The following is a 13,220-nucleotide window of genomic DNA, read 5'->3' as shown; positions in this document are numbered from 1 at the left end:
AGAAAACACCCACAATAAATATTAAAGGAACACACAGAATTTAGACACAACTACTACGTCAAATACTTCACTGAACTTTCAGGACTTGGAAAAGGCTAAATCGTAAATCACATATGCAGCAACCAAAGGTAATCGTGACAAAATTTAATTAATAAAATAATACCGCTGTTCATCTATATAAACGTCGCAAGAGCAGAACTGTCAAACTACTGTCAAACCAGAATTTGCGTATTTTCAATATATTTACGTCCTTTACCATCTAATCAAAACAGTTCACTAACTGCTCAAGATGGATGTCACATAATTCTAGACGTGAGTGCAGCATAGTTATCTTAACATAAACGACAAGTAGATTTATGCAAGGTCTCACAAATATTGTATTTTCAGATACTTGGCAGTTACGATACTTGCCGAAACAGTCAGCAATTAATAAAGATTAATTATTATAAGCGGGTATTCTGGAACAGCTTTCTAATAGCCATGTCACTACCGTTCTTGTTTGTTTAGAAGGATGATCTAGAAGTTTGGCTTCCGTATGACGTCATAAGATACCATCCGCCCGGGGCCAAGAATGACTCGGTGAGCGACTTTCAAGTGGCCTTGATATGCGTCACTGTATTCTGTTGCGATGAGCGGAAGCATTCCTTCTTCCACTGGTGTACGTTCCACGTCACACACACACACACACACACACACACACACACACACACACACACACACACACACACACACTGGCGCTAGCGGAAGTTTTGGGCTGAAGGCCGAGATGGTGTTTCACTTTGTTGCTGCAGCTGGTGTGATCAAGTATCGCAGCGGAGGCTTTTTCTGCCACGGTTTTTCCCCGTCGCCCACAACTTTTCTGCCCTTCCTCAAGCACACGCGCCGGTGTAATGAAAACGATGCGAAGGACGTGGTGCCTGGTGGGTCCCCATTTAAGACTGACGACTTTGCAACGTCATCACAGTAGCGCTGTGCTGCAATGGTACTGCAATGTGCGGAACAGGGAGAGCTTTATACGTTTGCACAGTATGACAGAGGTAATCCCGCGCTGCCGCCTTTTCTCAGGTATCGTTTTATCCAAAATTATTTTCTGCTGTCAGTTTGTTCAAATGTGAATGGAGTTGATATTTTTTAAATTACAGGAGTTGGACAAAAATACGGAAACACTGCGAGAAATGCATACTTCTACGTAATTGAAGATGATAGCCAGGTCTGCAGATTTCGCAGTTGTATCGGACTGTCCCCATTACATTGCAAGTGTCTGTCATGTCTTCGTGTTCAGAACAGTATTCTGTGTAGTTGTCGGTGCATTATGTTGGAGCTAAGTGAGTTCGAATATGGAACAATTGTTGGTACTCGAATGGTGGGTGCTTTCGTAACTAAGATAGCCGAAGTGTTGGTGTTTCAAGATGCGTCTTATCGAAGGTTTATGCGGCTTACAGGGATCGTGGAAGAACACCATCCGCCAAGTCACAAAGCGGAGGAAACTATTTGTTGAGCGGTCGTTACAGACGGCCATTGAAGAAGACTGTGACGAAACGTAAAAGGACGACAGCTGGAGCAATGAACGAAAGTCGTTTGGTCGGATGAGTCTTGTGCCACATTGTTCCAAACTTCTGGCAGAGTTTATGACCCAACAGTGAAATATGGCAGGGACTCTGAGATGATTAGAGTAGGGATGTCGTGACCTTTATGTCTGTCGCTTTCGTTCCGTTACGAACAACTTGTAGAGTTCACTTTGCTAGGTAGTTCCGAATGCAGTCACAAGCTCGTAATTTGGCCATTAAAAGCTAGTGGGGAACTGTATCGACTCCCCTCCGGAAGGTAAGGAAACCGTCAACAACTCGAGCGCCTGTGTCTACCGCGCTCTGTGTTTCATTCACAAACATAACGAGCTGAGTTTCAAATGAGCGCTACTTACGGAATGTACATTGGAAAGCCAAAGAAACTGATACACCTGCCTAATACCGTGTAGGGCCCCCACGAGCACGCAGAAGTGCCGCACTCGACTAACATCTGACGTAGTGCTGGAGGAAACTGACGCCATGAATCCTTCAGGGTTGTCCATAAATACGTAAGAGTACGAGGGGGTGGAGGTCTCTTATGAACAGAACGTTGAAAGCCATTAAAGATATGCTCAGTAATGTTCATGTCTGGGGAGTTTGGTGGCTAGCGGAAGAGTTTAAACTCAGAAGAGTGTTCCTGAAGACCCTCTGTAGCAATTCTGGGTGCGTGGGTTGTCGCATTGTCCTGCTGGAATTGCTCAAGTCCGTCGGAATGCGCAATGGATATGAGTGGAAGCAAGATCAGGCAGGATGCTTATATACGTGTGTCCTGACAGAGTCGTATCAGGGGTCCCACATAACTCCAACTGCACACGCCGCACACACTAACAGAGCCGTCACCAGCTTGAACACTTCCCTGCTGACATGCAGGAACCATGGATTCATGAGGTTGTATCCATAACCGTACACGTCCATCCGTTCGATACAATTTGAAACGGGACTTCTCCGGCCAGATAACACGTTTCCGTTCATCAACAGTCCACTGTCGGTGCTGACTGATCCAGGCGAGGCGTAAAGCTTTCCGTCGTGCAGTCATCAAGGCTTCACGACTGGGCCTTCAGCTCCGAAAGTCCGTACCGATGATGTTTCGTTGAATGGTTCACACTCATGACACTTGTTGATGGTCCAGCATTGAAATCTGCAACAATTTGCAGATGGGTTGCACTTCCGTCACATTGAATGATTCTCTTCAGTCGTCGTCGATCCAGTCCTTGCAGGATCTTTTTCCGGTCGCAGCGATATTGGAGATTTGGTGTTTTACCGGATTATTCACGGTACACTCGTGAAATGGTCGCACGGAAAACCACCACTTCAACGATACCTCAGGGGCGCTATTCCCCACCGCCCGAGCGCCGACTATAACACCACGTTCAAACTCACTTAAATCTTGATAACCTGCCATTGTAGCGACAGTAGCCGTTCTAACAACTGCGCCATGACAACAAGTTCAAATGGCTCTGACCAACATGGGACTTAACTTCTGAGGTCATCAGTCCCCTTGAACTTAAAACTACTTAAACCTAACTAACCTAAGGACATTACACACATCCATGCCCGAGGCAGGATTCGAACCTGCGACCGTAGCGGTCACGCGGTTCCAGACTGTAGCGCCTAGACAATAAGTGTCTCATATAGGCGCTGCCGACAGAATCGCCGTATTCTGCCTGTTTACATGTCTCTGTATTTGACTACGCATGCCTACACCAGTTTCTTTGGCGCTTCAGTGTATATTGATACACACTGAGATATTTTCGTTTTCGAAAACCATCACTATGCTTGGCACAAAATGTGTCATTTAGGCATATAATTAAGTGAAGCTGCCCGACGACGACCTTTCTTGAGTACACGACTAGCCTGGGATTGTCTTTTTTCAATCGGTTGATATTCTTCGTCGTTCTCAGTACCTACAATAAGCTACTGATAGAAGGGAAATGAAAAGATCATAAGGCATTATTGGTCGGAAGATCCCATCTGGGATTATTAAGCAGCCTGACTGACACTTCGGTGACTTGCGTGTCGGTGGTGGTGGTGGTGGTGGTGGTGGTGGTGGTGATAACACAACATCCAGACGCTGACAGGGTAAAATATCAGATGACTCCCCTCTCCTCTCCCTCCCCCCCCCCCCCCCCCCCCCGCCCCCCACATCACCCACCGCCTAGTAGTCAGCCGCACTGACCACTCAGCTAAGTAGGCGGACTGCTAGAAGGGAAACAATTTCGCAAAATCTCTAGAAGGGAAGAAAGTTCTTTCATAATCTCCATACAATCTGGTATGTGTATCATTCGACCCAGATTTTCCACAGTCGCACAATTTTCGATGTTTTTCTATACCCGCCCTCTCTCTAACTACGAGGACTATTTAGAAGTAAGGTCAGACTGATAGCGAAATGGAAAATCCGATGAAGCTTTGCACAGATGTGTTGAACAGTGTCCAGTGTGTCCGTCGAACGCTCTTCTCAGTTCTGAGCACACAGTGAGCACTTACGGGTGACTGAAACAATACTATCTCCCATCAAGTATGGGTACTCCTGCGAGGTTTCGCCTGATATCGTGTAACCCCACATAACGTATCTGTCATCCATTTCCTTCTTCGTGACAGACTGCAAGGGCAAAGAGCTGTCCCCGCAGCGTTTTCGATGGCGAGTGTTTGATCATCCACCATACAGCCCGTACTTGCCTCCCTTTGATATTCGTCTCTGCTCTTACGAACAGCTACCTATGAAGACGTCATTTTAGCGCAGACAGCGAACTGCAGACCAGCGTGGAGAAGTGCCGGAAAATAAAGGCGGCTGCCTTCTATGACGAGAGTACTGGAGAGTTGTGCAATGCTACGACAGATGTCTTAAGTCCGAGCGGCGACAATATAGAGGAGCAACTGGAACGCGTAACTAACTGTTGCAAATAAAACAGTTTTGATTTTCGCCGTGGTTTCCACTTCGCGTCCGATCGGACCGGATTTTCCCAACAGTCCACTTATTATTAATTTTCTCTTTAGTACGGCGCCTGAGTCAGCAGCGAGCAGCGGCGTGAGGATGCAGAAGGCAGTGGGAAGGGATATGATGATCTAATAAGCATGCGGTACTAGATCGCTGGGGTAGGGAAATGAATAGAAGCGGCATGGGAGAATATGGGCTTGGTAATAGCAATGAGAGAAGAAAATACAGTCCTTCAGTAAATTTCAGCTGGTAACAGCGAATACAGATTCGAATCCTGCCTTGGGCAGGGATGTGTGTGATGTTATTAGGTTAGTTAGATTTAAGTAATTCTATGTCTAGGGGACTGATGACCTCAGATGTTAAGTCCCATAGTGTTTAGAACCATTTGAATAGCGAATAAACCATTCAAAAATTAAAAGCAGAGCAGATAAACTTGGATAAGGCCTGGAAACGTGGAAAGATACCAGCTGGATTACAACATGGTGAGGCAGAGATACTGGGTTGTAAGGCAGTATATCCAGAAGCAGATATAGACTCAGATCACAATTCAGTCGTGGTGAAGAGTAATCTGAAGTTTAAGAATGTCATATTCAAGAATTAGAGTGGAAGGGAGTGGGTAATGAGGAATAATGAGATGAGTTTGAAGTTCTCAATGAACTTCGATACTACGATAATGATATCACAGTACGCTGTTCACTTGAAGAAGAATGGACACCTCTAAAAAGGATAGTCACAGAAGTTGGACAGATAACTATAGTCACGATGTAGGCAACTGCGAAGAAACCTTGGGCAGCAGAAGAAAAAAAATACTTGAATTGATTGAAGAAAGAAACAAGTGCAGACATGTTCAGAAACGGACACGAAAGCAGCAATTTAGAAAGAGCGAGGAAGTTGAGGCGAAATGCCTGTAGGAAAAATGAGAAGAAATTGAAAAAAAAAGTAATGTCGTCGGAAGGACAGAGTCAGCATACAGAAAAGTTAAAAACACCTCCAGTTGAATTAAAACAAAGGTGTAATTATTAGGAGAGCAGGAGCATATCTGGTTTTAAACGTGGAAGGGAGAACGGATAGATTGAGAAAATACAGTGAAGGAATCTACGAGGGGGAGGATCCTTTTGCTGATGTGACAGAAAAAGAACAGGAAGTTAATATCCGAGACATAGGAAACCCAGTATTACGGTCAGGGTTCGACAGAACTTCGTACGCTTGAGATTAAATTATGCACTTGTCATAGGTAACATTCCTTCGGAATTTCTAACATCGCTGGGGAAGTGGCAACCAACCAACTATTCAGTTCAGTGTGCGGAATATATGAGAACGGCAGAGATACGATAGACTTCCCGAAGATCATGCTCACAATTCTGAAAGTAGCAAGGGCAGACAAATGCGAGAATTATCGCACGTTCAGCTTTAACATCTCATGCATCATACCTACTGACAAGAATAATGCATAGGAGAACAGAATAGAGTATTTAGTATCTCTTAGGGGAAGACCAATTTGACTTCAGGAAAGGTAGTCACCATAGAGGCAGTTCTGACGTTCCATTTAATCTTGGTAGGCAGGCTTAGAAAAATCAAGACACCTTCATAGGATTTGTCAACATCTAAAACATCCTTCGATAATGTAAAACGTTGCAAGACGTTCGGACTCCTCGCGAAAAGCCGGCCGCGGTGGTCTAGCGATTCTAGGCGCTCAGTCCGGAACCGCGGGACTGCTACGGTCGCAGGTTCGAATCCTGCCTCGGGCATGGATGTGTGTGATGTCCTTAGGTTAGTTAGGTTTAAGTAGCTCTAAGTTCTAGGGGACTGATGACCACAGATGTTAAGTCCCATAGTGCTCAGAACCATTTGAACCATTTTTCCTCGCGAAAATAAGAGTAATGTACAGGGAAACATGGTAACATACAAAAGATGAAAGAACCAACAAGGCACACGACGTTGGAAGACAAAGAAGGACGCTACGATTCACACTTCATATAAAAGAGACAATGAGGGAAATACAAGATAGGTTCAAGAGTTGAATTAAAATCCTGGATGAAATCAAAAATAAGTTTCACCGATGACTGAAAATAGTTGTACATCGAAGAAAGAGGAAAGTAGTGAAAAGTAGCAGAAATGAGAATAGCGAGAGGCTTGAGATCAAAATTAGGGACCACAAAGTACGTGAACGTATGACGGACGAAGGAAGGTGAACGTAAAAAGCTGTCAAACATACGCGAACAGGAAGTTGCAGTCCAAAAGACGTCTACTTTCATCAAATATCGGCCTTAATGTGAGGAAGAAATTTGTGAGAATCCACGTCTGGAACACAGCATTGTATGGTACTGAATTATGGACTGTCGAAGTCCCAATAAAGAAGAGAATCGAAATGTTTGAGATGTGGTGCTACACAATAATGTTGAAAATTAGATGGACTTACAGGATAAATAATGAGGAGGTTCTCTACAGAATCGTCGAGGAAAGAAATGAATGATAGGGCATGACTTAAATACATCAGCCGATAACGTCAATGGTACTAGCAGAAGCTGTAGAGGGGAAACACGGTAATGGAATGCAGGGACTGGAGTGTATCCAATAAATAATTGACGAGGTTAGGCTGTAAATGCTGCTATGAGGTGAAGAGATTGACACAGGAGAGGATTTCGTATTGGGCCGCATCATACCAGACAGAGGGCTAACGATCACCCTGGCCTACAATAGAGATGGATGTTAGGAGGAAACATATTACGACCTTCCACGGTGATACAGTTTCAGAAGATTCAGTTCAAAATTTGGCCTTATCTGTGCCATATATCGTTTCGCTGCCAGTACGGTCGCTGAGCATCTCGATACATGACCTCGATTCAGTTGCTGATGTTACATATAACGAAACTTCTTACGATTGATGAAATGTTACTTTCAAATTCACTGAACACTGATCGCATTCCTTAAGAAAGCCATTATTCCACCGGGTCATATTTAAAATTGGCCATTAAAATTGCTACACCAAGAAGAAATGCAGATGATAAACGGGTATTCATTAGACAGATATATTATACTAGAACTGACATGTGATTACATTTTCACGCAATTTGGGTGCACAGATCCTGAAAAATCAGTACCCAGACCAACCACCTCTGGCCGTAATAACGGCCTTGATACGCCTGGGCATTGAGCCAAACACAGCATGGATGGCGTGTACAGGTACAGTTCCCCAAGCGGGTTCAACACGATACCACAGTTCATCAAGAGTAGTGACTGGCGTATTGTGACGAGCCAGTTGCTCGACCACCATTGACCAGACGTTTTCAATTGGTGAGAGATCTGGAGAATGTGCCGGTCAGGGCAGCAGTCGAACAGTTTCTGTATCCAGAAAGGCCCGTACAGGACTTGCAACATGCGGTCGTGCATTATCCTGCTGAAATGTAGGGTTTCGCAGGGATCGAATGAAGGGTAGAGGCACGGGTCGTAACACATCTAAAATGTAACGTCCACTGTTCAAAGTGCCGCAAATGCGAACAAGAGGTGACCGAGACATGTAACCAATGGCACCTCATACCATCACGCCGGTAATACGCCAATATGGCGGTGACGGATAGACGCTTCCAATGCGCGTTCACCGCGATGTCGCCAAACACGGATGCGACCAGCATGATGCTGTAAAAACAACCTGGATTCGTCCCAAAAAATGACGTTTTTCCATTCGTGCACCCAGGTTCGTCGGTGAGTACATCATCGCAGGCGCTCTTGTCTGTGATGCAGCGTCAAGCGTAACCGCAGGCATGGTCTCCGAGCTGATAGTCCATGCTGCTGCAAGCGTCGTAGAACTGTTTGTACAGATGGTTATTGTCTAGCAAACGTCCCCATCTTTTGACTCAGGGATCGAGACGTGGCTGCAAGATCCGTTACAGCCAGGCGGATAAGATGCCTGTCATCTCGACTGCTAGTGGTACGAGACCTTTGGGATCCAGCACGGCGTTCCGTATTACCCTCTTTAACCCACTGATTCCTTATTCTGCTAACAGTTATTGGATCTCGACCAACGCGAGCAGCAATGTCGCGATACGATAAACCGCAATCGCGATAGGCTACAATCCGACCTTTATCAAAGTAGGAAACGTGTTGGTACGCGTTTCTCCTCCTTACACGAGGCATCAGAACAACGTTTCACCAGGCAACGCCGGTCAACTGCTGTTTGAATGAGAAATCGGTTGGAAATGAATGAGAAATCGGTTGGAAACTTTCCTCATGTCAGCACGTTGTAGGTGTCGCCACCGTCGCCAACCTTGTGTGAATGCTCTGAAAAGCATATCGCAGCATCCTCTTCCTGTCGGTTAAATTTCGCGTCTTAGCACGTCATCTTTGTGGTGTAGCAATTTTAATGGCCCGTTGCGTACATTATTACTACGAGTTTAGGCCGTGAGCTATTTTCAAGTACATGTATAGCAACAGCTAGAAGAGAATAAGATCTTCGTATTGCTCTCCTTACTCTCATTTTGGCTTATTGAACTTTTCGCTTTGACGTCGCTTAAATCTGTGATGAACTCTTCTTTGCTCTCGTGGCAACTATCTAATACATATATTGAACCCGAATGGGTCATTTCATCCCTCATAATCTCGCTCGGTGCATACTGGTCTAAATAATACCGCTTTTTTTTTTCTTTCTCAAAGCCGATATTTTATGTAGACTACTCAGATACTCTGCATTTTGCCTCCTATCACTCCTGGTGAGCAAAAAATTCTTCTAAATTTCTTAATGTTCCTAACATTTAGTAATGATCTTGCTTTAAGCAAGACTCCGTTGATAGATTGTCTACTAGACAGTATTACGCCAACGATACGTTTCTCACTGTTGCTTTTGACCGCCATCTGAATCTTCATGGCGACTCGTGCGTTCCACACGATCTCTTAAGCTGTTAAAGCCCCAGATATGTTTTCTCATTGTGTAGCACGCCAAATAGTTCCCATCGCATTGATGCAAGCTCAAAAACGAGCTGATCGTCACACACAACGTACTCCGCAACCTGCACAGAATCGAACAAACCCACTCCTGAACGGATAGTGCTCTGGCCTGTACAAAACATCAAATATTAGACCACTTATTTCCATTAAAGTGAAAGAAATTTTCAAAAACATTTTCAAAAACGCTAAGGGAATAAAAAAAAATACACATCTCTTGGGATCACGATCCGCGACTCTGTGCACTACACTACAGTTGCTAGCTGTAAAACTCTGTGATGGGACAACCGAATATTCCTAACAACCGATTGGTCAGCCGATTATTTTTTCTGTTCAGTCAGTTTTTTCAGTCGAATGAAACAAACGAATGAAATAGCAGTCTCTGCGGCCATGTAAGCTATATGAATGTCTTCAGTCTATCTCCGGGTTTGAATGTTTTTGTGTATACTTTTTCAGCCTGTTCTGTTACACATGAAGGATGACTAAGGTTGACAACTTCTTTAGAGATAAAGTATTTTATTTCAAGGACACGTGAATCAAAATTATATTTCTAAAAATAAAATATTTTTGTAATGTATATATTTACTTAATTACGAATTCTCCTATTTATGGCATTAAATATGATTTTTTGGTTGGGGTTAAAAGTTTAATATCTGATGTTTGAACAATTACTTTTTAACACGTTTTTTAGATTGGTTTCTCGTCTATTCGTTCGGTAAAAAATTTGATATTTTGCAATTTATTTTAAACTAACTTCCAGATAAGCTAGATACCTGAAACTTTCAAGCCAAGCTTCCGTGTAAGCTCGATTCTCTGTCATTTTTACATTCGGTGTCTTTTTGCGAATATGTACATAGGAGGAAGCAATATATTGGTCGAAGGGAAACTGAAATAAACCTGAAATTTACCACATGTCTCTATTGTAATCTCATCAAAATGTTTAAAACCAATTGAAAAATTTTACACACACAAGACTAAAAAACAGAAAATAACTATTTGAATAAAAACCTATTTAATATAACACATTTTTCACTGGAAAAGAAGGAATTACTACCTCAGTCAATATCGAAATCTGCAACAGTCTCGAATGTTTTTCATTCAGTCACTCCCACAGACTGCTTTCACTCGAAAAAATAAATGAATAATAATCCAGCCGATATGTGAAACTACAACCGACGTACTCAGTTGGACCGAGTAGTCCCCTCAAGTGAACGGCTGTTCCCATTTGGTTTCTCCCACTGACTCAAGAGAATGAATGAATAATCCAACCAATATGTAAAACTAAACCAAATGAGTGGGCTGTTCTCCAACAATCGAATGAATCGATCCTTTTCACTCAGTTTCCCCCGTCACTAGTAAAACTCAGTCTGTGTCATTGATGTCAGCAGCTCGTGGTCTAATGGTTAGCGTTGCTTACCCTCGACCTCTGGGTCCCGGCTTCGATTCCCAGCTGGGTCCGGTATTTAATCCGCTCTCTCTCTCTCTCTCTGTGTGTGTGTGTGTGTGTGTGTGTGTGTGTGTGTGTCGGGGGTTCTACATCATCATTTCGTCGTCTTTGACCCGCAAGTAGCCGAAGTGGCGTCAAATAAAAAAACTCGCACCGGGCGGCCGAACTCCCCAGCGCGGGATTCTCGGCCACATATTCCACGTGCGCATTTCATTTATGTTATTGATAATATAAGATCTCCTAACAACTTTAACCACCGATACGTCATGAACTGTCATTTAATTATGTCAAAACGTACGAAACACGATTAATTTCAGAGAGATCGTCAATGTACCGGTAACCTAAGATAACGCTACATTCATAGCACGTAAACTAAAATATAAAAACCACCAAATACTGGCTTCAACTGCAAACGACGGAAATCAGTGTGGGTCCTCATAAGTTCTGCTTTTGACGTAGAAAGCGATTTTGCACCTTGTTGGTCAGCCAAACACCTCTCCACAAAGCAAAAATCTAACTTGCCTCATTGTCATTGTTGGTAATGCTTCACAGAGTGGAACATTTCTTTGCTACGTCAAAAACTGAAACCGCGGATGCTTTCACGTCCCGTGCAGGATGGCTTTTGGTGCAATTTTTCGCATGCGCACCGTTACACACGTTCTGCCAACTGGGAGATATTTCTTAGCCACTCTTCCCTGCACCCCACGTCTCTATAACATTACCAGTAAAAAAATTAAATCAGCTGTATACAAGTTTTTGATTCTCTTTGGCTCCCTGTCGCACTTAGCTTGGGCCCTTTGTTTTGGCCCGGCAGATGCGGCGACAGGAAACGAGGCAGGGACAGCTAACACCGTAGTGACGTTGCAAGTGCAGCGCCAAGGCCCATATGTCGACCAATTAGGCGCCGGAAGCGCAGGCCAGTTCCCGATGCAGCGTGGCGCACGGATTTGGTGGCCGGAATAAATTATATCGTAGCGTAGATGGCGCTGCGCCTGCGGGGCGGCGATTATGCACTCCACACGACACCTGCCACTGCCGCGGTAGCCAGCTGCGGCCGGGGCGTACACGCCAACCAATCACCGTGTGCCTCTTCCTCACCAAACTGCGGACAAGCGTCGACTCTTCCGCCTCGTATTAATCCATCATTTCTATGAAAATTCGATCATTGCACTGATCATCTCATTGGAACCTTCTCGTGCATTGGGCTTCCACGTGAATGGACTTCATGCTCAAGAATTATAACGTTTTTCGAGAACGAAAACCTGCTGTGTAAAAATCCACATGGATTCAGCGAACAGAGATCTTGCGAAACTCAGCTCTCTCTGTTTCTCCATGAGATCCGTAACACTGTAGCAAGGGCGTTCAGTTTGATGTAGTATTTAGTGACTTAAGGAAGGTGTTTCACACCGTCCCGCACTGTCGTCTTAGGAAAAAAAAAAAAAAAAAAAAAAAAAAAAGGTTTACGACTGAGTTCAGGACATCGACAGATTTAAAGGTAATATCCAGAGTATCTCAAAGAAGTGTGTCAGGGCCGTTAATGTGGACGATATATAAAAATGAACTAGCAAGAATCGCTGGAAGCAGATGATGTGGTTGTCTATAAAAAAAATTGTAACGGCGGAAGGCAGTATCGATTTGCAAAATGACGTGAAGGGGATTGATGAATGGTGCAGGTACTGACAGTTGACACTGAACGTAAATAAAAGCGACGTATTGCGCACACGTAGGGAAATACATCCAGTACTGTACAACTACACTGTTCATGACAAATTGCTGCGCGGAGTGGCCGCGCGGTTTGGGGGCCCATGTCACGGATTGTGCGGCCCCTCCAACCGGACCTTCTCCTCCCTCGGGCGTGTGTGTGTGTGTGTGTGTGTGTGTGTGTGTGTGTGTGTTTTGTCCTTAGCGTAAGTTAGTTTCAGTAGGGACCGATGACCTCAGCATTGGATGACAAATTGCTGTAAACAGTACGTACTGTAAAATATCTAAGAGTAACTATCCAGACCAAGTTTCTACATCTACATCCATTCTCCGCAAGCCACCTGACGGTGTGGCGGAGGGTACTTTGAGTACCTCTATCGGTTCTCCCTTCTATTCCAGTCTCATATTGTTCGTGGAAAGAAGGATTGTCGGTATGCCTCTGTGTGGGCTCTAATCTCTCTGATTTTATCCTCATGGTCTCTTCGCGAGATATACGTAGGAGGGAGCAATATACAGCTTGACTCCTCGGTGAAGGTATGTTCTCGAAAATTCAACAAAAGCCCGTACCGAGCTACTCAGCGTCTCTCCTGCAAAGTATTCCACTGGAGTTTATCTATCATCTCCGTAACTCTTT

Source organism: Schistocerca piceifrons, chromosome 8, assembly GCF_021461385.2.
Source record: "Schistocerca piceifrons isolate TAMUIC-IGC-003096 chromosome 8, iqSchPice1.1, whole genome shotgun sequence".
Classification (NCBI taxonomy): Eukaryota; Metazoa; Arthropoda; class Insecta; order Orthoptera; family Acrididae; genus Schistocerca; species Schistocerca piceifrons.
The sequence above is the reverse complement of the archived record's forward strand: the minus strand, read 5'-3'. Positions refer to the sequence as shown.